General features: G+C 46.5%; 1 long non-coding RNA gene across 3 annotated transcripts; it reads left to right on the top strand.

The window, feature by feature from the left end:
* The first annotated feature begins 13,168 nt into the window (after positions 1 to 13,168).
* On the top strand, positions 13,169 to 22,766 carry LOC101687758. 3 transcript variants are annotated; one of them, XR_006609328.1, is made up of 5 exons: positions 13,169 to 13,668; positions 17,880 to 18,008; positions 19,477 to 19,554; positions 21,092 to 21,195; positions 22,604 to 22,766. It is a non-coding gene; the product is annotated as an uncharacterized LOC101687758 (long non-coding RNA). The 3 variants fall into 3 exon arrangements; XR_006609330.1 differs by lacking the exon at positions 13,169 to 13,668 and adding an exon at positions 18,975 to 19,125 and having other exon boundaries at positions 17,660 to 18,008; XR_006609325.1 differs by lacking the exon at positions 13,169 to 13,668 and having other exon boundaries at positions 17,660 to 18,008.
* The last annotated feature ends 1,839 nt before the right edge of the window (positions 22,767 to 24,605 follow it).

Below are 24,605 nucleotides of genomic sequence, written 5' to 3'. Positions count from 1 at the left end.
ACCCTCTAGAAGAATGAGACAAAAGGCAGCTTCTCTAAACTGTTGACCAGCCATTGCTAGAATTCCAGGACATTTCATCTTAGGAAATAGCATTATCCATGTTTTGAGGTTCAAATTTTGAAATAAATAATGAAACCACTTTCTGATCCTGAATCTGGGAAATCAATCGGTGACTTAATGTCCTTGATGGAAACATTAGACATTAAATCATGGGTCTTCCATCACTTTCCAAATAACCTGAAGGAGGGACAGGGTCTGAGTGCATCTTTGTGCCCTGTGATGCTTCCACCAGGGGGCCTGCACACAGTAGAAGCTCGACAAACACTTGGCCACAACACTGAACATGAAGCCTTTGCTTGTTGGCTTCATTAGCTGACAGCCCTCCAAGCACGGCATATTCTAACTCATGCACTAATGCAACAAAGCCCATGTCGGATTTCCCAGTCTGCCTTAGTAATGCCATCTTCCCCACTTCTCCTCTCCATTCTCCCATGGATGATGGACTACGAATGCAGAGAAGCAGAAAATAAACTCTGCGCCAGGCGCTTCCAGCTGCGCAAAGCCTCACCAGTATGCCTGTGGAATATTTTTTGGTTCATGCCCCAGTTTGAGAGTCTAAGAAGGTGGAGGCAAAGAAGAAAAAGCCAACAGATTCATCTGGTCACATCAATTTGTTGAGTCTTCTTGGATGGACTGAAGAATGCTTTGGGTTTCCCAAATATTTCACTTTGGCCATGAAAACCAATTTTCCTAAATACTTCTCATTTGACTCTCCTCTGTCACATGTGTTCTCTTGGTTGCAAAAATGAATGTTCTGTACTCTGGGTCATGATGTTCATAAACAACTCAGCTGATTTTATAATTTTTCGAGCTTTTTGGGACATGTGCATTTCTCTGAAGTTTACTCGTTCCATAATTGCTTTTGGAGTTTGTTGGTTACTTAATAGAGAAAAAAAAATAGTCTGGATTTCAGTCAGGAAAGTTACTCTTTCATTGTGTCATTGGGTCAGTTTGTTCTTATTCAGAGAATTGGAATACTCTTGGGCAAAAATCCTCATGCACAAACACTTCATAGTAGGCATCATGGGAGGAAGGAAGGGCAGATGAGTCAGTCATTAAGTCGATCACTCAATATTCTTAAATGCTTTTCATCTATCACTCGGGTATGTGCTCTAAGACTGAAATAAGTCCCGCCTGGTGTTCAATAATGTATAATGTCACCATCACGGTCAGCGAAGACCTTGCTAAGAGAAGCTGGAAGCTGCTGCCTTCTGTGCCATGCTCTTCATAGGGGAGCATCCTTTCTGTCCGCCCAGCTGGTGGCTCCAGTGCAGCTGCTTTCTGACTCACAGACCTTCACGTTGTGACTCCAACACTCCAGATCAGATCAACAGGAAAGCAAAATATCAAGTATTTTCTATACGACACAGAGCATTCTATTTGCACATCCATAGTGGAAAGCAAGTAAAGTTGTTGTTTTGAAAGTTTATTAAGGGACATGAAGCAATCTTCACAGAAATGTGAAATTAATGCATCACAGATGTTAACAGTTCTTCCCAATTATGCCAGTCTGAGTGTTTTGTCATATGTGAGATGAAATCTAATCTAATTATTTTTCTGAGGTTGCCAAAACTACCAAACTGGCTGCATATATCAGTATATAAATAGACTTTTTAATTTTCTATCTATACCCAGGTATCTCAATCTTGGGACTATTGGCCTTTGGGGCTGGGTAATTATTTGGCCTGTTCTATCCTGTGTATGGTAGGGACTTTAGCAGTGTCTCTGGTCTCGTGCTGGTAGATCCCCTCACCAGTCATTGCTGGCTGTTCCCCAGGGAGGTAAAGCCCCCTGAACTGAGAACTGCTGACTTGTATAACAGAACCAATCACCTCAAATATACACAGATTTCCAGTACCAATTTCAGAGGTGTATGGCTACAACGTTTTGTCTGGGCTTAAATGAACAACAGAAAATCATGTCATTGATCTTTTCCCCCTTTCAATGGAGAGCAGGCACACGAGCGGTTCATTGTGACGTGTCCATCGATGTCTCCCAGCGCGTTCTCTCACAATGCCAGTGGAGCTGAGCAGATGACGATCTTCACAGCACCCTTGAACATTACAGCCGGGGCAGACAGACACCACTCCTTCAGCATTCAAGGTCAGAAAGGCAGGGAGAGCTGAGCAGCGAGGGTGACAGTGCAAGGGACCACCACTAGGTCAGCGCAACACGAGGCCACACTATAGGCACAGGGGAATGCATCCGCAGAGAAGGGTCCACGCCACTGCGGGCCAGCCAGGGGCTTTAAGCTACAGCGAAAACGTCTCAGGAGGGCTCCCTTTTCTTTCACACACCCTCTCACACCCATTCGAAGTAAATTTGAAATGTCAAATTGAAAGACATTTGGGAATCCAAAAAAAAAAGGAAAAAACAAAAAGGAAAAACCTTAAGGAAAACGTGACCCGGAAAGGAAGGTGCAGGTCTCTGGAATGTGTGGGAGGAAGACTCGCACATTAGAACCTGGACCGCTGTGTCCAAGCGCCTGGGCGGACAGCCTTTCTGAACCTCACTCAGATCATCCCGAGGAGCGGAGTCCACCTTACTGAGCTTGGACTTGTCCAGTAGGACAATAACGCCTGCCAAGCAGTTCTGGGAGAGGGAACAAGGAAGAACACAAACCCACAGTCAATTCCCATGCCCACTGCCCTAAAATCCATCTGAGTGGAGTCTCTGTACCCACGTAAACGTATCTATACGCATTTTACACATACGGCAGAAAGCTGGGTCTATTTGACACAGTAAGGGGGCTCTCTTCTTTGGGGAACACAGCCGTTGCTTTTACTGTTTCAAGGGTTGCCTCTCTGAGAGGGATTGCTTGTGCTCTCCAGATGAGCAAAACCAGACTGATGGATGGACTCTGCACGCTGCATCGTAAAGGTGTGAACGTGGGTCCAGTCCAGTCCCAGGGGCTTCCTTCCCCACCTCAGTATTTCTGTGAGCTCAGAAATGACTCCCTGCCGCCAGCACCATAGATCACCATGGCCCAACCAACCACAAAATCTGTTCCAGTGCTTGGCTACTGCAGTTGATGAACTATGAATGCAGAGAAGCAGAAAATAAGCTCCGCGCCAGGCTCTTCATCAAGCAAAGGCTCACCAGTTTAATGGGTCCATAACTTCTCCCTTCTGCACCAGAAGAGACGGGCTGCAATATTGTCTCAGCCTCAGGTTGATAAGTTATCTCACAGATCTCCCTGTCCGTATCTCACGATGAAACCATGCCAGGATTGACCTGAGTGGATCACCCCATTCTTCTCTCCACGCTTCATAACCATGTGGCGATAGTTTATCCATCTGATCAACTGCATACACACAGGGACACACACTCCCACACATGTTCACACACACCATGATGAAAACATGCACCTTCATAATAGGTGTAGGTTCTTCCATCACATTTAAGATTCCTCCTGCAAATTATCAAGAAATCAGAACCTCCTCTGGAGACTCCTGCCCTCTCCCGGCTCTCCCCAGAACCTTGGAGTCAGAGTGAACTTCTCTGATTTCAAAGACTAATCAGAGAAAGGAGGCAGAGGGCTTGTGCTTGGACCCGTTTCTGCATCTGGGACACTGACAGATCTTTGTCCGCCATGGGGCTCATTTACTTATTCGATGCTCTGTCACTGACACTGACCCCTGAAGACCTCTGTACTCCAGGCTTCCCAAGACATGACTCCCAAGTCAAGGAGGTGCTGTTGGGGTATATTCCAGCCTTCATCACATACTGAGCGGGACCCAGATGTGCCCTGTAGGCACACGGTCCTCTCATCAAGGCACTGTGCGCTCGTCCTGTGATGCTCGCCTCGCATGCTCAGCCCTGCTCCACCCTGCAAGAGACTGAATCCACCTGATCCACACAGAGCACCCCACGCACGAGATTCTCACCTGGGGCAGACTGAGGGACATCTTCATCCCTCCTCCCTAATGAGACTGGGATCATCATATACTATCAACCTGCCTACCCCATGGCAACCGCATATGCCAGGGCCCAAGGAAGAGGCGAACGTGGGTACCCAGGGCAGAGAGTGGCTACATCTGATGCATTTTCATAAACATGTCGGGCAGAGCTGAGGTTGCTCTCCTCTAAGGTGACTTTGTGTGGGTCCTTTTTTCTTTTAATTAAAACCCAACTCAACAAGCCGTACAAAACTTCTACACTTATCTGCACACTCCCACACACGTGGGTACACACATATACTATACTTTAATCAAGCAACTCAATAAATCATGCAAATATAAGGAGAATATCCCTCAACATGCTCACATCTAGGATGGGTCTTCACTGTGCCCATGGTGCTGGTGTTCTCCACAGCCCCTGTTCTAATTCTCCACATTTCATAAACACCGTTTAACTTCCCTGTGGCTTCTCCGTGTCTAGTTTCTTCTCATTGGAAAATTTATGTCGTCCTTTCTATTGAACACTGACCTAGTCCTCTTCATGAGCACTTCCTGGAAGAAGGGCTGTGGGTGAAAATGGCCCCATCAAGCTTCCCGATCAGGGGCATGTAAATGGCCGAGGTGTCAGAAATGATCACAGACGTGTACTTCTCAGCCCTAAAAGAAGCTTCCTTCTATCTACTACTTTGGATGATTTAAATACAGGTCAAAATTTAATCCACATGGTCATGCTTTCTGGTGGGATTTTAATCAGGCACAAAATTTCAGGAATGTGATTTGTCAAATGTATATTAAAATTAAAAATGGGAATACCTTTCAGCCCAGAATCATTTTTTCTAAGATTTTCTTCTTAAGGAAATAAAGGCATGCAAAGTATAAATGAACAAATATAGGGTTAAGACAATAATAGTAGAGTAATGAACTTAAGAAACAATGTAAATTCAAAGATGATGGAATTTCTAATTAAATTAATAGTCATAAAATGGAATGTTAAGGCATCATAAAACATTATATTAGCAAAATATGTTTTGTTTTGGAAATTATCTGTCTTGTAACACAGAGTGAAAAATAAGTCTTCACGGCATATCAGCGAAGGCACAGAATAATGATGGGAAGAACGTCGGCCGAATTATAAAAAAACACTTACGTGCGGGTCAGGATAGTATGTCACCTTCTTCTTCTGTATTGTACAACTTTCCTTACGATGCTTGTAGATTCTTTAACCTCGAAAGTGCCGGGCATGGTTGTGTAATGCAGAGGTCCCCCCCCAGCCAGGAGTGACTTTTATGTTGCCCCCAGAGGATATACCCAGCATCTGGGGACATTGTTGATTATCAAGACTAGGGAGTGGGTGTTTCTCGGCACCTGGTGAGTAGGGTCCAGGGTCCTGCTAAATTCTCTCTAAGGCACAGAACTGCCCCAATACAATAATTTTGGTCAGAATTATCTGACCAAAAGTAACCTCAGTGGTGAGTTTAGAAACCTTGAAATGGGAAAAAGTACTCAGAAGTCTGATGTCAGATCCTGACCCTTTTGCTTAATAACTGTGTAGCCCCAGGTGAACCACTTGGCCTCTTTTTGACTCAGTTTCCACATCTGGAGAATGGGACCATTACCACATCTCTCAGAGGAAAGCTGTGAGGCAGAATGGATCAGTGAATGTCAAGTTACTCGGCACAGGGCTGGACAAGGACAAGTGTCGGCAAGTCCCCCTGTGATGTGACAGCTCAGAGGACAGTCACGGCACGTCTACATCAGGTAAATGCTCAGAATAACCGAGAGATGGTATTTCACCTTGTTTTCTGCAGATTCTTCTTCAAGCTTAAGGTAGTGCTGAACTTAGGTACGATGCCATCAATCTGACTGTTGGCCTCTCTTTGCAGCCCAGTTATCTCCCTGCTTTTCAATCAGGAGTGCCGTGGGTGTTCTCTGAGATCCATAATGTCAGCCTTTCCACAAACAAACACACATATGGATCTATCTGTCTTTTCATAACCCATGTATTTTATCTTTTTAAATACCAAAATCGTGTTATGTCACTTATCTAAAAATACTCATTGTGCCGCCCTCCTCCAGAATGAAACAAGAATGTGCAGTGGGAGCGCCTCCCGCCACAGCCCTGTCCTGTCCTGCAGGCTGCCACGGCATGCCTTCCACTTCCATTTTAAGGAGATGGAAACAATATGATATAATCAATAGCTAATTGCATCCTTCATACAATTGATCAGCTTATCTCGTCCTGCTTTTCCCACTTTGTTCTTTCGGAAGCTTCCCTTCATGAATGACACAAATGACAGGAACAGCGTTGTCGCGTGACTCCATCAGCTCCTCAGCGGGGCCGCGTGAATGGAGCTTCTTCTTCCTCGCTTGGAAGTGAACTCACTGGGTCTGAAGGGCCAGGCCTGCCGTTCCTTGCTCTCCGCTCTCTGCAGGTGCATCATTTTATGATTTCCTAGTTTGTTGTCGCATAGGAGATGCCTCATGTCAGCACGGATAATCACACTGGTAAGTTTGAGGTTTTAATAAAGTCCCTGGTACATTTTCTATTATTATTTTATCCTATGTGATTTTAATTCAAATAGATCTCTTGTAGACTGAGTCTGTTTATTCTTCTCAGCCTGGAATGTGTGCTGACTCTCTGAGAGCCCAGGAAAATGTGTGACCGCCACGCTTTGTCACGCCATCATCTCTTCTTTTGGTAGAAATGCCTGACCCTCTTCTTCAGCCTGTATGGTGTTTTCGTCCCTGTCTTCAGCTGTGACCATCTTCTCCGCAGGGCGCCCAGGTTTTATCTTCCCTATTGGGTCTTTCTAAAATAAATGGTTTATATTTGATTTCCAGGGTTTGCTATTGGTTCCCTCTCATATCAGTGTCCTTTAGGGGGCCCCTGGGTGGCTCAGTAAGTAAGGCATCTGACTCTTGACTTCAGCTCAGGTCATGATCTCAGGGTCACGAGATGGAGGCCAGTGACGGACTCCATGCTCAGTGGGGAGTTTCCTTGAGATTCTCTCTCTCTCTCTCCCTCTGCTCTGCCCTGCTCCCTCTCTCTAAAATAAATAAATACAATCTTTAAAAAGTGCATTTTAATCTGTCTATTTATTTTTATAGACGTTAGATGTCCTTTCATTTATTCATTTACTGAATAATTCAAGCATCTTTTGTTGACATTACTTCCAGACCATTTTGTCTATTCTACTTTCTCATGAGGTATTCTCTCCTTTGGCAAGATTTTTTTTCTCTGTATCTTCATATATTTTAATGTTCCTCATGTGCATCAAGATGTGCTGTGACCATTCAGGAAGAGCAAGGGCTACTTTTGTCCTTATTCAGAACCAGCTCTTGAGTTGGTAACTTTGGATGATGCTCCTCCAAGATCCCAAAGGTTCACGCTGGAGCCAGCTCATGGCATGAACTGGTTCCTGCTTGTGGTGCTTTTGGTTTTCTTGCCTCAGTTGATACATCGTCCATTCTCAGCCATGGCCCTGGACATTTCCAAACTTTTAGGTCCCTCTTTATGGGGAGTCTCTCTGCATAATCAAACCATTTCTCACCTTTCCTATACCTGCTTTTAGGGACGATTAGGACTATTTCTCACTTTTGCTAAATCTCAACTTAAATTTCTTCTTTTCTTCCTTCCTCTTCCTCTTCTTCCTTCTCCTCCTCCCTTTGTTCTTTTCCCTCTCCTCCCCCTCCCCTTCCCCCTCCCTCCCTCCCCCTCCTCCCCTCTCCTCCTCCTCCCCCCTCCATCCCCCTCCCCTTTCTTCTTCTTCTTCCTCCCTCCTCCTCCTCTCCCTCCGGCTTCTCCTCTTTCTCCTTTTCTCTCTCACCATTTTTTTCTCTTTCCCTCCCTCCCTTCTTTTCCAAGTGCCTTTTAATTAAAAACATTGTTAAAAATATTGTCAGAGCAATCTACTTATAGTGAGGAAGCATTTGCTCTCTAGTCAGAGTCTTGCAAATATACAGACATAAGTTAGTACGCTCTCAAGCTATCTCCTTTCCCTAGCCAAATCTGACAAGTATTTGAATGTTATTTCCTGTTGCTTTCCACTGTCTTCCATGATCTTGGGTCCCTGGGAGCCAGCATCAGTGTTGGTGGCTTTGGCACTTTGCTTCATCCATCATGTCGGATTATTCCAGTCTCCCTGGCGAGATCCCTCTTTTAGCCGATCGGTTTTAGTGCATGCCTTCGCCTGGGGCTCCTCATTGCTTTCTGTTTCCATCACATGGGGCTGCGCTCAGTATGGACTGGGCGTATTTGAACATGTGACAAGGACAAGTCAGAAAATATCCTGTTGGGACGCCTGGGTGGCTCCATCGTTAAGCGTCTGCCTTCAGCTCAGGTCATGATCTCAGGGTCCTGAGATTGGGCCCCACATTGGGCTCCCTGCTCGGTGGGAAGCCTGCTTCTCCTTCTCCCACTCCCCCTGCTTATGTTCCCTCTCTCTCTCTCTGTCAAATAAATAAGTAAATAATCTTAAAATAACAACAACAACAACAAAAATGTTGAATTAATATATTAACATCATTTCCTTTGGCCAGACCAGAGCTTTCTCTTCCTAGGACAGCGATCTTTGTTGGTTCACGATGGATCTCCAGCAGACAGAGCAGTGCCTGGCACAAAGCCAAGACTCAGTGCAGCTGTCCTCGATGACTGCGTGAAATCCTAAGGCTCCTGCACTATCTCATCATTGAAAAGTTAATGTGGCATGTGTTTGTCGGTCTGAGGATGCAGATTCCAAAGTGCCTCGCGAATAGGATTATTGTGGCATCTATGTTGTATATCACTTTCCTCCCCCACTGCCAGCATAAGGCTGCTCTATTTCTATTCAAATGTAACTCAGAGTCTCTTGGAAATTCACGGATGGTTTCAGAGCTCAACTCAAAAAGAAGAATATTCAATTGGAGTCTTTAAGGTAATTTCCAAGAAGTGTGTTGTTTGATAGCATGAAAACATATGGGAAGAAAGCATCTTCATCTCCTCCGTATGGTACACTGGAAATAAAAAGTTGGAGTTGCCGTGAGATGAGGTCCATAATTAAAAACAATTTGGGTTGATTTAACAGTTGGTTAAGCAATACTTTCATTTCTTCTTTGCATCATCAGAGACTAAGATAGAAACTTCCTCTCTGATTGTCAATTATTCTTTTTTATTATAGTCATGGCACTGAAGATTTTCTCTGTGCTTTAGCCATCTCTGTAATTCAATATTATGGTTCGAACATTTATTTCTGCCCAAGTTTTCCTTTCAGGTCTCCAGCAGGAACATCACCTACACTTCTCCTTGAAGACTTACAGCAAGTCCAAGCCTGCAAATCTCACATGGGGTTCCTCGGGTCCAGATGTGGCACGGCGACACGGTCTCCCCTGCCTCCATGACCAGCCTGCAATGCGAGTCTATATTCTCAGAAATGCAGCTCTTCCTTCTTCTCTGCATACTACTCCTAGCTGTGGGGTCAGTACCTGAAGCAGAGGATCAATGGGACCCTGATGTAGCCAAGCTGTGATATTTCCAAATTCCTAAGTGTTTGTGGGGTTGAATCCATGTGCCCCTAAAAGATATGCTGTTTTCCTAACCACTGGTACTTGGAAATGTGACTTTCTTTGGAAATGGGATCTTTTCAGTGTAATCAAGATGGAGACATTCATATGGGCTCAAATCCCCTGTGACTGGTGCCCTTGTAAGAAGAGAGGCACAGACAGAGGGAACCGAACCACCGGAAGCTGAAGCGGAGAATGGGGTGATGTATCCAGAAACAAAGAATGCCAAGGATTGACGGTGGGTCTGAGAAGCTGAAAGGTAGGCATGGTGCAGATTCTCCCCAGAACCTTCAGAGGTTGCATGGCTCTACTAACACTTTGATGTTGGACTTCTGGTGTCCAAATGGTCAGACATTAAGTTCTCGCTGTTTAACGCCACCCCCTTTGGGGTGCTTTATATGGCGGCCCTCAAGCTAATGCAGGGCCCAGGCCAACTGTTCAGTGAGGACAGAGTAATGGTCCAGCCACCCCGAAAGAAAGGAAGCCTGAAACTGCCTGGACTGAGACCTGGGTTCTCCCAGCTCAGTGTTCCTGACGTGGCTGCTGCACGCCGGCGTGGGTCCACCCTGCCTCTGCCCAGCCATGGCAGCCTTCGAGCGGGGCCTCCCTTCAAGCCTTGGCCGGAGAGGCTGAGATGCGTGCACAAGCCGAGGCATTGCCCACGGCAACTGTGCAGCCGGACCAGTCCCCGGAGACACGTGGACTCATTCCTGTTCATTTCCATCAAGCACATACCCCCGCCACAGCTTCTGGATTTTGCTGCTTGCTTGTTCCCATTCCGAATGGTGAAATGCCTACCTCTTTCTTCATTAAAAATACAATAACAACCTCATCGCTATCCTACGATGTTTGAGTTCACAGCCAGCTAACAACCGTGCGAAGGAGACCGTTCACCACGTGAGCGTGTCTGCTTCCTCGCCTCCACCGGTTCCTGAACCTGAGCCCTGTTGACTGTGGCGGTCCCCTTTGTCCTCTGCTTCAGCCCTGGCTTTCCTTCATGGCTTTTGTATTTCGAACTGCTTGCAAATTGTTTTTGCAAATTGTGAAGTATTCGCCATGTTGTGGCAAATATTTGCTAACTTGTACTAACTAGTTTTTAAGGAGCATAGGGACATGTGCATTTGAAGATTCTGCATGAAATCTAAAGTTTACAAACAATTTCGTGGATTATGTAATGATGGGATATATCTCAAACGGATTGTATCTTACTGCTCATGTCACAGTTGACATCTGGCACTATGTGAATTCCCATCAAAAATCAGATTACATTTCTAGTAACACTTTACCAAAACCACTTTCCGTTGACGTAAGTAGTGTTCTCCTTATAGACCGGCACCTGACTCAGCGATGGGCTCCGTGACCACAGAGGGTTAACATCACAGCGTCCCACCGAGACACCTCCAAGATAATCAAACAAGCCATTAGGTTGAGGAAAGAATGTCAGTATGATGTAGAGAGTCTCCTCAGAATCGATGATTCTGTAGATTATGGAAAGTATAAAGAAACTTTTCCAGGCGCGGGCATTTCGTTCAAGTGTCAATTTGTCGATTAGACACAGTAAAGGGGTCACTTTCTTTGACGGAGCTCGGCCACTGGGCAGAGAATCCTATTTCTGCTGATTAGGGCCAATGAAACCTGCAGCTGCGAACTCCGCGACATCAGAATCCAGTCACGAAGCCTTATACACGCAGGGCTCGGCCGTGGTCACGCCTCCCTCAACTGGGCAGGGTCGTCCACCTGAGGGGTTTCTGACCCTGCCGTAGTAAAGCAGAGTCGGGGTGTAACCCGGTGACCTACACAGGCGATTCCCCAATAGTTTCCACCTTCATTCCTTTTCCGCACACACTCAGAGGCGTCCCGGAGAGCTCATGGGAAGAAGCAGGTAAAGCTGTTCTTACTGTTTGCTTTCCTCATAAGCTGAGTTTCAAGGTTCATCCTGGATCAATGTCATCAGTAGTACCTGGAAACAGTCTGTGAGAATAACTGTTCCCGGTTCTTCGCCTCGCGTCCCTCGTCGCTGGATGCGGGCCACAGTGATTCACACCCATTTCCTTGGGCGCAGCCTCTCATCCCCGCCCTATAGGGAGACACTTTGTGAACATTCTTTTTCTCAACAGGACAGTCCGTTCGAGAATCGTAATGAAACGGGCCTTATGGCTGCAGACCCCCAGCTGGCCTGCGCGGATCAAGGCTGAGTGCGGACCTTCAGGAAGAGTCTCACTGTAGACAGCCTGAGGTCTCCACGGAGCAGAGGGGGGTTATGGCATTAGCCAGGCTGGGACAGAACTCAGGGACATCGGGTCCCACATGTAGGCACAGCAAAGGATTTGGGGACTTGTTCAATAGCTTTATTCCCATCAGTAGTTGGCCAGATATCCTCTCTTCCGGAGCGGCAGTCTGGCATGAAGTGTTTGGGTTTCTCACCTGGGTTCTGAGGGACTTAACGTAGGTCCCTGACGTCTCCATCCTGCCCTACACTCCCTGCTCCTGCTCCCAGCCTCCAGGATCATCTTTGTTTAAAAACTGAAAAAGGAGACATGTTTTGACAACCACCTTCAGAAATCATTCCAAAAGGGTCTTCCGCCCCATTGAGGGATGGGTAAACTTGCTTCTGTGTGTGAGGCTCACCAAAGAGATGGCGCAGACCCAGTCACAAATATTTCCTATAATCATCATGGGGAAGGGACCGGGCCCTGTATTTCAATCATGTCTTCAAATAGGTTTCAATTCTACACGCCCATGACAAAACATTCAATTGTGCATTTCCATAGTTCCCTTAAACAAAGACTTTGCAAACATGCCCTGCTGGTCTGGAAGCACCAGAAGGAAGGAGTGCCCTGCGTGTCAGCCCGGCACCCCTCTGGGCCATCAGGGCCTGATTCGAGGCAGATCCTGGAACCACATGCGGCTCTGTGCGGAATGCAGGTTCCAACGGTGAATTATTTATGGGCCTGTAGACTTCCAGCCTCCTAGTGAGCGCTTACATGCACCTCCCATCCTGGGCACACGGTGCTCTCTGTCCCGTGGCACCCGCCGCCTGCCCCGGAACCCGGCTTCGCCGTTTTGCACGGGGGCCCAGCAAACCCCCTCTTGGCCGTCCGACGTCATGGAGGCCGGGCCCTTGTCCGTCTGTCCGTTCAACCACTAGTGCATTCCAGGAACCGTGCACCCTCCTCCTCCGTGGCGCAGGAGGCCAGGCGGTGAGTCCGGGCTGCACCTGCTGCCAGCACGGGGGTCCCGGGGGAGGACACCCCCTCACCCTCTGCCCCGCGGGGATGCTAGACGAGGCCCGAGGCGCGCCCCCTCCTCCCGGACGCGCTCTCTCCCCGCGAAGGCCTAGGCTCGCGCTGCCACAGCGCGCACCGCGGAGATGCTCCTTCTCCAGGGCTGCAGACACCTGGCAGCGGGAGCCCTGCGCGGGGCGGGAGCGGGACCGGAGCGGGGGGCCGGAGCGGGGACCGGAGCGGGAACCGGAGCGGGGGACCGGAGCGGGGGACCGGAGCGGGGACCGGAGCGGGGGACCGGAGCGGGGGACCGGAGCGGGGACCGGAGCGGGGGCCCGGAGCGGGGACCGGAGCGGGGGACCGGAGCGGGGCCGGGGGGCCGTGGAGCGCGCGCGCCCCCTCCAGGCCGGCGCCCGCATTCCCGGCTCGCAGCCTCCGCGGCACCGCCGCTCCCCAGCCAGGACGCAGCTCTCCAGAGCCTTCCTCCGGGGATACCCACAAAAGCGCTGCTGGGTCTCCGTGCTTGTGCGCGGTGAACCTGGCCCGCCGGGGGCTGGCGGGGGGCTGTGCGCCGAGCGGACCAAGGAGGGGCCAGCTCCCAGTGACCCTGCAGGACAGGGCCTGCTGTCGGCGCTGGCTGCGGTGGTCCCTCAGCAGAGCGCAGGCACGAGTGGAGGAGGCCTCGGCGGGAGAGCCGGGCTTCCCGCTGCTGCGGCCGAGAGCTGACCTTTGCCAAGTGGCTGGCCGGCTCAGAACCTGCGGGTGCGGACCAGGAGGGGGAGGCAGCCTGGGAAAGGATGCTGAAACATGATCTATATTCCGTATCAATACGCCTGCAGTTGAGGCCTACCTGCACTTATTCCAGTGTGACTAACATAGAGCACGATCTTAGCTGCGGGTGGACAATGCAGTGGTTGGACCCTCCATGCTTCTCTGCGCGCATCAGGGTAAGTGCGCTCCTTCCCCTGTCCACCCCGCCCCCAACCTGGCAACTACCAGTTTTTTCTCTGTATTTAAGAGTCTGGTTTTGTTTGTGTTTGTCTCTTTTTTATTTTGTTCATTTTTTTTAAATTCCACATACGAGTGAAATCCTACAGTATTTTTCTTTCTCTGATGGAACGTTATAAATATATAAATATATATATATATATATATAGATAGATCTCCATGATATTTTATATTTATATGTCACATGAAATGTATAAATAAAACGGCCTCTCTGTCCATTCTCTCCAACCCAGCCCCTGAGCCCCAGTCCAAAGCTGGTGTCTAGGAGCCCAAGTGTCAGTACGGAGCAGCGTAGGTGGCTGTGCAGGAACACGAGGAGGCTCCTTTTGTGTTCGTGGGCTTCCCTTCAGAGAAGAGCTTTTTCAAGTCAAGGCACAATGCAGGGATACACAGGCATGTCCTGTGGAAATGTGAAAAAAATTCTGACTTGTCGCAGACACTTTTGTTCTGTCTCCTTCCGACGGAAAAAGTTGCCACATGCATTGACCTCCTCTCCACCCTGACCCTTCAGAATGGACTAGCCTGGGGGGCCGTCCTTACTCCGGGACCGGCTGCCAGGCTCGGGGAAGGCACAGGCTCCCATCACAGCACACGGGCAGGACATTTGCTGCCTGTTACCCCGGCACTGCCGGGCAGGTCTTCACTTGACCACGGAGGGGGCGTTGTGTCTTCCTACCAGATGCTTTTCCAAGAGGGTCATGGCCCTCAGCCAGGCTCCCCTGCACTTTGGATAGTATTTACGCTTGTGTGTGTGTAGCTAGGGGCTCCCCTTCCAGGGATGGTGGAAATATAGAAGGAGAGCGTGACTTCGGATTCCAGCTGGAGGGACCCGGACGGGCCTGGAGCCCCACGGTCACCTCGCTCTGCTGGAGGACAGCCCCCTAACTCCCTAATACACCCTTAGGTCTCCTTCTAGAAACTTTCAACCTGTTGAAAGAAGTATTTACTGGAGTTTCACTGAGTGGCTTCAATCATGGCTGCGTCTGCCTGCATCTCAAGCATGCAATTCAAATAAAGAGCTCCCCAGCATAACTCTTGCATCTCTGGAATGTTACATACTTGCAGTTCTTCTAAGGGCCCTGAGCAACAAATGTTCTTATATAATGACTATAAGGAGTTACTCTGATCTTTAATAAAGCATTTACAATAATAGAAATAGTGCAGCCTTGTCAGAGAAAGCACACCTAGAGAAGTCTATGAAGCAAAAGATCAGCCTTGTCCTTTGAACCTTCCCATCATGTTGCTCAGAGAACACCGACAATAATGTCTTGTTTCTATGATCCGAGTCGGAACTGCTGGCAGAGATTCCCGAAGCCCCACTGAAGCTCCGCTTGGAACAATGCAGGCACTCAGAGGAAGGTTCTCTCTCCGAGCTGCAAAAAGCCTCAAGGAAAACAGAAGGACACTTTCCTTGCATGGTGTTCCTCTAGCGTCGGACACAACGCCACCACAAGGCACCTATCTTTCAGACCCGCGATTAGGAAGAAATAGAAGTATGTTGCCCATATCCCACTGGATCACACACAAATCTCTTACATGGTTCGTCCGTGCCTGGTTCGTCCCCCCAGATTTTTCTCGACATGGAAAAACTAGAAATTATTCACATTCAAAGCGATGATAAATTTGTACAAGAATATATGAAGTTAAAGATCTACACAAGAACATCTTGTAAAATTGTATAAAACACAATATATAAAACACAATTTAAGAGAAAAATGTATTTTATGCAAATAAATTATGTCCTTGAAGATCAACTGTATTGAAAATGCAAAGAGCAGCTAAATAAAGTGTTTTATGGAAACTGCAGGAGGGTTTTAAGAAGGTTTCCTAGTAGGCAAGGAATCCTGTTTTGCAGAGCTATAAAAGTTGCTTTCTTTTTTTACCTTCGGAAAAGTTCTAAAAAATATTTTCAGATTCTTGAACCTGCTGAGAGTCTGCAAGAGTCAAAACAAATGTTAAATCGCCCTTTGCCATGCATCTGCTCTTAAGAGTTTATGATAAAACTTACTCGAGACAAATAATGTCTATGCTATGATTTATGTAGGTAACTAAATAACTTAAACAACAACAATGAGATGTATCGTACGGAGGACTGGGGTAGTTCTGAGTCCTGTACTTACCGCATAAAATAGCCTTGCCGTACGTCACACATTAGACATGTTCCGCATTATTTTAGGATAGAAAACAGCCCACAGGGCCTTCCTTACTTCAGCACCAACAACAGAAAGAGGGCGTCTGAGTAAGGCGCCAGGAGAGGTATGACCAGAGAGATCTTGGAGACCCAATGGCAAAAAAAGAAAAAACAAACAAACAAACAAAAAAGCAGGACCCAGTTAAAAAATGTGTGATTCTGGTTAAGAAAAATCTTCATTTATTTTGTGGATTTTTCTTAAAAAATATCCCAAAGTATGTTATAAGGATTCTAAGATAAACTGCTGTCATATTTAGAGCATTCGAAACAAGAACATATTGATCTCTTCATTTTGCAGCTGGGAACCCTGATGCAAATGAAACACACTTCTGTTCCTCAAAGGATGTTGTGAAGAGGAGGGGAAGGCAGCCACCGAGCGGGAGAACACATCTGAGATACACATATTTGTTGAGGTCTCACATACAACGTCTTCACTTCACTAGGACCAAGACAGAGACCCTCACTCCAGAAGGATAAGGAGCTTAAATAATCATGGAAGGGCTCTGAAATATAGGAAAAGGTCCAATCTGGTTAGTCATAGAGGAAGGACAGATCAGAATTATAAGGACATAGCACTACCTAAGCAGCACCATGTTTATCACAGACTACAAATCCACACGGGTCTGTGAGCACGGGGAGTGTCCGGAACCTCAGACACTGCCTTCAGAGGTGTGATTGGCGGCCATTTGGAAACGGACGGCGTCTACTCATTCCGACTCAGACAATTAATCCATGGGATCAGAAGTCAGAAGCACGGCCGAGGGTGGGGCTGTGCTATGGAACCGGGGCCGGGGGGAGTAGGGATGGAGACTTGGCTTTCTGGATCTTCAGCTGCACGCCAGTCACATGAAGGTGTGACCTTGGTAAAAACACACCTAACCGGCACAGAACACACTGGGGATCCTGAAGTGATTCCATCTACCCCACAGACCAGGACCCCACTAGCCATGGCAGCTCAGTTTCTAGGTAATTCACTGGTGTTCTGCTCAGCTCTAGTCCTCTTGCTATAGGAGAGACAAAGACCTCTGGGAACTCTTCATTTGGGTAGCCCTGGGAGAACCTTCAGCAATCTTAAGATTTGAGAATATGATTGTTCTTAGGAAGCCCTAACTGGGCGCAAGCAGGGACCAAGTTGTAAAAATGCTCCTTCCCCAGTGATGAGAACAGCATGGCGGGAAGCAGACTCCAGAACTCACAAGCATTATGAAAACCAAATTCTCGGAAAACAAAAGCATTTCATGCTCGTTGTGTCTGGAGAGAAGAGAATGGTGTGGAAGCATCGAGGATGATATGGTAGGAGCACCCATGCCTTCCTGTTTCCGTAACTTCAACAAGCCATCTGCCTTTTCGTGCATCAGTATTCAGGGACGTGGACACATAGGTCCACAGCTGAGCTTTGAATTTCGTGGATTCAAGATACTGACCACAAAGGAAGCACAGCCAGGCTTCCACCACTTCTGGTAACGAATTCCCAGATACATAAAAAGTAATGACAACTAGAACTATCGACAGCCAATACACAAAACATATCTCTATTCCTTCCCAACAATGGTATTGGTGTTTGGGGCGTATTTTCTTGTTTTGTTTTGCTCTTACTGTCTTTCTCCCCATAGAATGTTTACTCCGTAGGGGGAACGGCATTCTCTGTCTCACTTCCTTCTGACTGCGTCAGTCCACCTCACAGTCCAGACACACAGTACCTACTCAACTGATGCCTCCCGAGTGAAAGGAATGATGAACCCCCATGGCAGGCTGCTTTTCCTTGCTGAGCGGAATATCCCCAATTGTTATGTCATCAGCGAAAGATGCCTATGTCACAACCGTGATTAAGACAGAGCTTGTTTGCTTCCACTTACAGATATATTCCTTTGGCCTAAAATATTTTTAGTATACCTGGACTGCTTCCAGAAGTTTGTTTGTTTGTTTGTTTGTTTCCCCCCTTGACTCACCTGGAATTAGGGACTTCTCTGGAACAACGATGAGCTGTTGAGAATCTTTGGCCCCAGAGTGTTGCAACCTTCCATGCTTACTCCGGGGGGAAGATCTGCACCTACAACACCAAGAAGACATGAACTTGGCCAGGGACAAGTAAGTCCAATGGAGCTGTTAGGTGACTATGGAAGACTATCACACAGACCAGTTGATTCTTTTTTTTCTCTTTTCCTAAATCACCCTAACCCCTATGAACTCAGCATATTTTGGAATTCTAAACTAACACTAATGGGTACTTATTTAGATTGTGCCCGACAAGGTCTTTCAGGCTGATTCTCTTTTTATTTAAATAGTGATTTTGATTCTGTTTTTACTGAATTAACATGTTTTTGGAAGTATTCAATAAACTATTTCACTGCTATGTCCGGAGAACCTAGTCTGTGCCAGGCATTTTGCTAAAGATTTTCATTTTTTTTTTCTCTCATTAAGTTTTCTGAATAGATTGATGGGTAAGTGATGATGTTATTAGTCTCTGGTCACTGTACATGTTAGGATAAGCTTAAGTGTAAGTAATAGAAAAAAAAAGAAAAAAAACATAAAGTAGCTAAAAGAAAGTAGGGTGTTCTCCTTCGTATTTGAGAATGTTATAGGTCATTAGTTTAAGGCTGCTGAGTCCTCCATGGCTTCATTATGAACACGTCTCAGGGTTCAAGATGGCTGCTGAATTCCAGCCATTACATCCCCTTTGCATCCAGTAGGAAGAGCAGAGTGGACGGAGAGTAGGGGAAGGAGGGGAATAGGACATGCTCTTCTTCAAGACACGAACAGAAGATGCATCATAACTTCTGAATAGTCCATTGGCCAGAATTTAGTCACATGGCCACATCTATTTGTGACCGTGTGCTGGGAAATGTAGTATTTGTGATGGGGAGCCAGGAGCCTAGCGAACATCAGAGTGTGAAATTACTAAGGGCAAAGGGGAAAGTGGATATTGGAAGCTAAAAGTCTCTGCCACAAGGTATATGATCCTTGGGCAATACAACGTGGTCATTAAAGTCAAAGAATTGAAGACTGTATCCCTATAGATTCTAAATTGACTTCCGCATGTGGTCACATTTCCAGAAATTCAATGTAAGTACCGGCTGTTGTTCCTAGTTCACTACTTGGAATTTCGTCAACAGAAATTTTTCCTATTCTGAGAGTTTTTCTACACTGCAAAAATTGCACTAAGAAAGATTAGTCTGCAAGCATGCTTCCGATTTATGGAAACCGAGTAAGTAATAATACCAAGCTGAGCAAAAACTATAAGAAAGGAAAAGAAGAAAGCAAACAAATAAATAAATAAATAAAAATAAAAATCCTTTGTTTTAACAAGTTTGAAAAGCCCTCCACTCCATTTGTTGGAGCAGAAATGGGCTTAAAGTGACCCTCTGGGGAGGGACCGGGAGGAAGACCGCTCCTGCTTATAGAGAGACGTTTCCCCTTCACCTTTACTCTCTGTGTTCACCATTACTTCTCATTTACCAGTTTGAAACATACCCAGGAGTATGGCGAAGACACCCAGTCGTGCTCCTGGTCCATCGGGCCAAAGATAACATTGTTTAATTCACGTCTTCAACTATAGGGAGCCAAATCTAATCCAGACGCATTCACAGAGCTCTGCCAGCAAGGGCCCTGCTAGAGCAACAGCAAACCTTAACAGGTAAGCAAGTCTTTTCTTTCCCGTCCCATGGACAGGGGTCTTTTAGGAGGAGGGGATTCATTTGGGCTTGAAGCTTAGGGTGATCATAACACTCTCGTCAACGAGAAATGATTCTTTCTACTGTTCAAGTTCCTTTTTCTTTTGAATGATTCTTTATAATTTTCAGTTCTGATTGTTTCATTCAATTTATAATTGTCCTAACAGAAGTGGAAAAAATAACACAGAAAAAGATTTAGAAGAGCCAAGATTCCATGGGAGCCTTACTCCGTAGCATTAAAGATACTCCCTGTCAGTAGACCCGGTGTCGGTACCTGGGACACAAAGCACCAAAAAAAGCAACATAGAACATTTGAAAAAAAACCAAACATGTAAGGTTGGGATTTCTGGAACTTTAATAGCTTTCCACTTAAATTTTTGGCTATCATGCACTTTAGCTAAGAGAAAAAAAAAAATAATGAGTTTTACAACATTCAACTTGCTTTATAACATATTACATAATGGCGTAAGCTCCATAAAGAAAGTTGTGTGCAATGCTGTAAAACTTATTAGGTCACCGATATTTCTAGTTTCATATTAAGAAATTAGAAATAATGGTTCAGATTAGAGTTACCAGAATTATTAAAAATCCTTTGAATTGAATTGGTCGTTCCCAAGAATACACTAATGAATTTGTAGCCTTAAAAAAAAAAAAAAGTTTCATTTATAAATTCACCTGAGGTGAAAGAAGTCATGTTAACATTTTAAGTTTTATGTGGACTTTCCATAGGCTGGCGCGCTCTCTCCGCTTCGCCTCCTGCTCTATACAGCTCACCTTAATTTCCATTTTGTAGGCCCCAATGTGAGAATGATTTTTAAAAATCAGACATTTAGTCTGAATATAGCAACGACTAGCTATCCTCCTTCAAATGTTATTTTAAGTTTAAATGTTTAAATTCCATGAAGTCGTTTCAAGTCCAACATGGTCTTCAAGTGCTCTTTGTCCTCTGTCCCCTTCTCGTTTCTCCGCCTTCCACGTCTGGGCAACATCTCTCACTTCTGGGTCCCAGCTATGGCCTCTGCGCATGGTGGGGCGGTGGAACCCCGGTCCTATGGTGCCTGCTTGTGCTAACATTGTGGCCAGGTGCCCCCAGCTAGCGCACGAGTTTCTTGAGTTGGAACTATGCAATGCGGAGAGACCTTAGAACGGGGCTGGAGATGGCTCCTTCTGAACATGAGTGGGAGAAGGAGGGTAAAGGACTAATGTCCTAGTTTCTGCTGAATGCTGTTTCAGCGGCGTGTCGGTCCCTCCTTCTCTTTGAAAGCCCAAATGGCAGCAGGCAAAGGGCTGATTCTTGATGCAGGATATGACTCACTTGTCCTGCTCTCCGTGATCAAAAGGTGTTTGGGCCGCACAAAGTGAATCTCCCTGCTTTGGGGGGCAGAGTGACAAGACGCAGAGAACATTAACTTGTTTATTAGCTCCCCATCTCTTGCGGAGAGAACACTCCTTTATCCCGATGTGTTCTGTCTCCGTTGATTCCATCCGTCCACCCGCCAGGAACTGTCCCATGACCCAGCCCGTCACCCGCGCATCTCACCGACCAACCAGCCAGCTTGACTCTACCCCCCATCCAGGACTGCTACACCCAGGACTGCAATGCCGTAGGTATCACCGATAAACTCGCCGCAGGCCATCCAGGCTTAATAGAAAACAGAGAAACAAAGCAAAAGTTAGAATACACAACTGAGATTCGAGGGGAGTGGGGTTTCCGACAAAGATTCTCGGGCAGTGGGATCCACTTAACTTTCGGGAACTACTGAGATACAGATCTGTGCTTAATGGCATTCCATTCGTGAGCTAATTTAAAGCAAACAGGGGGGCACATGTATTCCTTTACACTACATCTAAGCCATGTTGCTCTGCAAGATGTACCTTGGTTTCATGTACTAGTAAGAAAAAATAGCAACATGGACACTCTTACAGGAGACCTGTCTAGAGTGGGGTGATCAAACAGTCAGGATGTCAGCGTGAGGATTAATGAAAACAGAACCAGAACCCAGCGAGGGACGGGGAGGAAACTTGCAGGTCTCAAATCTGCCAATGGCAGAAAAATATTCCAAAATCTTCTCTAAGAATTTGCACCTCACACTGACATACACATGCACTCTTAGTTGGAATCCACATTGCCAGTGAAGTCCAAAGACCCTCAGGAAGAGAATTCATCTCCGAGTGGTTTAAAGCTGATGGGGCTCCCAGATTAGGAAAAGTAGCAAGCGCAAATTCTGTTCCGAAGAGTCCGATCTCCATCCAGGCCTGCAGTGATGACATGACAGCATTGACGGAGAGTTGAATGTCAACTTCAGAGAAGATAAAATGCAAACATAAGTCATCACCCCAGAGCCCTTATTCGTAGGCATGCAGTCATGTGAGTTGCAGGTGTGCGTTCAAAATGTTTGTCTCCTGCTTGCTGAAACAGGTTATGAGACTCACATGGCCTGGACTACTTACATGTAAGGCCATCATGTAAATATGCGGCAGAACTTCGGTAAAATTGTTTTTGAGAAGTTTATTAACCATGCATCCAGTAAGCAGTGTGCCATGGGTCTCTCCTCGCTGAGATGCACATTCTCCTTCAAGTCACTGTTCATACAAGTGCAACAGTTTGTACAGAGGACTCTGCTCCTGTGCACACACTTCTGCAGTGGGTAGATACATTTAGAACACCTTCTTACAAGGACTGGGATCTTTTCCCTTCATGATTGCCAAAGAAGAGAATTTTATCTTTATTTTTATTTTTTAAAGATTTTATTTATTTATTTGACAGAGGGAGAGACAGAGGGAGAGGGAGAAGCACAAGCAAAGGAAGTGGGAGAGGGAGAAACGGGCTTCTCATAGACACGGGAGCTCCATGTGGGGTTCGGTCCCGGGACCCTGGGATGATGACCTAAGCTGAAGGCAGACACTTAACAACGGAGCCACCCAGGTGCCCCAAGAAGAGAATCTTAAAGAATAAAAAAGGGTAGGGATCCCAGGGTGGCTCGGTCAGGTAAGCACCTGTTTTCCGCTCAGGTCGTCATCCCAGGACTTTGAGACGGAGCCCCAAGGTGCACTCCGCACTCGGAGGGAGGTCCGCGGCTGCTGCTCCTCCCTCTGCTTCTGCCCCACCGGTGCGCGCGCTCGCTCTCTCACTTGCTCTTTCTCTCTTAAATAAATAAAGTCTTTTTAAAAAGTATATGAAGATGGATGTTATATTGCCTTTATTTATGAGAATGGGGGCTCTTGATTAGCCTATGGGTTTTAGTTTTTGGGTGTTTTTTTTTTTAACCAGAGTTTGGAATGAGTATTAATAAGCCATTCTAAGTTCTTTAATAGAGGTATTAAAAAGTTTCACTTTAGCAAGGCAGCTTCAAGGGTAAAGTCTGAGTGACATGGAGAGCCACTTTCAAGAGTGAAAAGAACCTTGAGACCTACAAGAAGCAAGAGTTAGAGGTAGACGTAGGACTTGGCACCACGGGAGGTTCCGAGGGGCTGATGTGCACGGCTGTTTTGAAGGAGTTCCTGTCATTACCCATGGACTTAGAGCCATGGGACCAGAGCGTCGGGGGGTGCCTCCACGTGTGGGGACAGATGGGGACCTGCCTTCTTTAGTCCTCAGTTCCACATCACCATGGCATCCATTCAGCAATTTACTGTCCTAATGTCTACTCTCAGTGCTCAGGGCATAACGTGGGATCAAGCCATGTAATGTGGTGGGTACACGAAATCCTTGTGAGAATAATGTGCTCACTCCTGGAAATGTCAGAGTGTGACACCCACCACATTACGGCATGCCCTCGGTAATGAGGGATCAATGATATTATCATGAGAAAAATCAGTCATAGAGTTCTCAACCGTGGAGTTGAAAACTTTTGAGTTGAGAATATTTGTGACTCTGGAATATTCAGAGAGGTAGCTTTGAAGGAAAGCTTTGAAGGAAACATGATACCAGGAAATGGAAACATTCCCTACCAAAGTATTAAAATGTAAGCCTAGGGTGTGTTTATTTAATTTTTTACTTAAATTGTCCATGAAAATACATGAACTTTACCAGCAGGATCACCTCTGTTTTATCTTTTCCTCTCTTCTTGATTTTTTTCTCCAATAATCTTTGTTGAATGGCCACCCTGTAACAGGAGATTGCTGAGCAAGGCATGTACCTTATTCAGGTCCAGCAAAGAGACAGACAAGTAATTAAATATTAAAAATACCCTGTGACAAATGTTATCATTGAAAGATGCAAAAGGCCTGGGAGCTGGTGATCAGGGGTGATGGTTGTGTCTGCCTGGGGCCAAGGGCAAGGTGAAGTCTGGTAGAAAAGAAAGACAAGAGATGAAAGATTAGAATATGAGCCATATCCTAAAACAAGGAGGAAAGCAACCCCGCTGAACTGAATTTGCTTGCTTCTATGCAGTCAACACTTCCCCCCAAGGACCTGCTAGGACAGACCTTCCCACTGGGAGAGAGTCACGGGAACCACACCGACACGAGTCACTCCCATGTTCCTGGGACTGGTCATGGATTCCAAAGAGCTTCAAATATATCTGTGCATTCTCAGACGCAAGGGATTGAAGACACGTCTCCACGGTCATGTCTGAGCAGAACGCAGGGCTGTGGAACTGCTGCAGGTCAGGGAGAATCCAGCCGTCGCTCCGCTGCTGTCCCACGGCCCGGGTCCTCAGAGTGCACATTATAGACAACGTGCAGATTCTAGCTGTCACGGAGGTGCGCAAGCATCCTTGGTTATCAGGGTCAGTCCACGAAAGCTCCGTGAATGGACGCACCACGGAAAACTGTTTCTTGCCCCCGTACCCTATAAGGATTTGAAATTCCAAGTCCCGCCTTGCCTTTTAAGACATTGCCCTAGACCCAAAATCCTCCTGCAGCTTGCCTCATGTTTATTTTTATGGACTTACTTAAGTTGCATTCTTGAAGACCCAAATTAAGGTGGTTTTTTTTTTTTTTCTTTCAAATAAAACAAATTGAAGTTAAAACTAACCACATGCCTCAGTGAAGTCAGGCTGCCTTGCAATTC

This window comes from Mustela putorius, unplaced genomic scaffold, assembly GCF_011764305.1.
Source record: "Mustela putorius furo isolate JIRA1106 unplaced genomic scaffold, ASM1176430v1.1 tig00000107_pilon_pilon_pilon, whole genome shotgun sequence".
NCBI lineage: Eukaryota > Metazoa > Chordata > Mammalia > Carnivora > Mustelidae > Mustela > Mustela putorius.
The sequence above is the reverse complement of the archived record's forward strand: the minus strand, read 5'-3'. Positions and strand labels throughout refer to the sequence as shown.